At 40.0% G+C, this 1,224-nt stretch overlaps 1 long non-coding RNA gene across 1 annotated transcript; it reads right to left on the bottom strand.

Annotated features, from left to right (window-relative positions):
* LOC125502555 lies at nt 1-806 on the bottom strand. Its single transcript, XR_007280323.1, has 4 exons — nt 528-806; nt 198-420; nt 88-141; nt 1-34 (listed from the first exon to the last, which is right to left on the bottom strand). It is a non-coding gene; the product is annotated as an uncharacterized LOC125502555 (long non-coding RNA).
* Nucleotides 807-1,224: the final 418 nt, after the last annotated feature.

Consider the following 1,224-nt stretch of genomic DNA (forward strand, 5'->3'; position numbering starts at 1 on the left):
GTGACAGCTGTAAAAGGGCTGTCCAGAATATCATCTATGCACATAAATACAAATTATTAAAGTACTTTCATTTTAATACAAACGTACCTTTAATTTTTGAGTGATTTGAGCTGCTATCCCTGGAAAGAGTGCCTTTGGAGCCTAAAAATTGATACGTTGCTAAATTTACATCTCACTTCCTTACAATTCGTACTTACCCGGAACTGTGGCGATATTTGATGTGCCATGAACATATTCGAGCGATGGTCCATGAATATCGCACAGTTTGACTATGGGTCGCACCAAGCGTCTTTTGCCAGGAAGCTATTCTCTATGGAAGCAACACCGTGGAAACCTTCGAAATATAGGTAGTATGTAGAACGAATAATGTATGTAGTAATCTTGAAAACAAGACATACGAGTCTTCTAGGAAATGAACACCTGAAAATATTGTTATAATTTCAATACGAAAAATGTACGGATCATGCACCATGTTGGCGTCCTCCAGAAATCAATATTTAAATAATTCTAGTAATGCGAAAGCTTACCGTTTAGAACAAATATCATCGCACTGTTAGGCACACAACAAGGTCTAAAACTCATGTTTTAATAAATTATTGGTCGCGGAAAGCAAAAAACTTCTGCAAGAAACAACGCTTTTCTCTGATAACGAAAATGACGCCTCGCGAAAAATGCAAATCAGCATCCACGCTGTAAACGTCGCCGTGGCGCCCCCTCGGGAATCTTCCGTTCATTTATGAGTAAGTTGACTCGTAAGCAAGGCCTAGGTGGCGCTAACGACAAGCAAAATCTTGGTCTAACCTTGACTATTTGAGTGAGACCCCCATGCATGGGGGCTCACTCATATTGCCATGCGCGTACCCATGTTTTTGGGAGCGCAGCCCCGCCATCTGTGACTAGTTGGTCCAAGATAAATTGAATGATGAGACAATTTTACAGTTTCCACTTAAGGGCATAAAAGAGACAATCTGATCTTAAGGGCATAGATGATATGACATGACAGCGCATTTATAAAACGTGGGGATTTGCTATTTTTAGGTTACAAGGCGTTTAATCCATAGATCATTGACATCTGTGAATATTATTAAAAATGAGCTCTAATATTAAACGGTGCTGTGTGCCTCAGTGGGATGATACATCTTCAAGGCGGTAAGTTTCATCGTTACTACAATTATATACTTGTGGATTGTTGGACGAAACCCACATGGTGCTGGTTTCGTACAT

The sequence above is a fragment of the Dendroctonus ponderosae genome, unplaced genomic scaffold (assembly GCF_020466585.1).
Source record: "Dendroctonus ponderosae isolate FM_Combo_2020 unplaced genomic scaffold, Dpon_F_20191213v2 Dpon_F_20191213_1, whole genome shotgun sequence".
Taxonomy (NCBI): domain Eukaryota; kingdom Metazoa; phylum Arthropoda; class Insecta; order Coleoptera; family Curculionidae; genus Dendroctonus; species Dendroctonus ponderosae.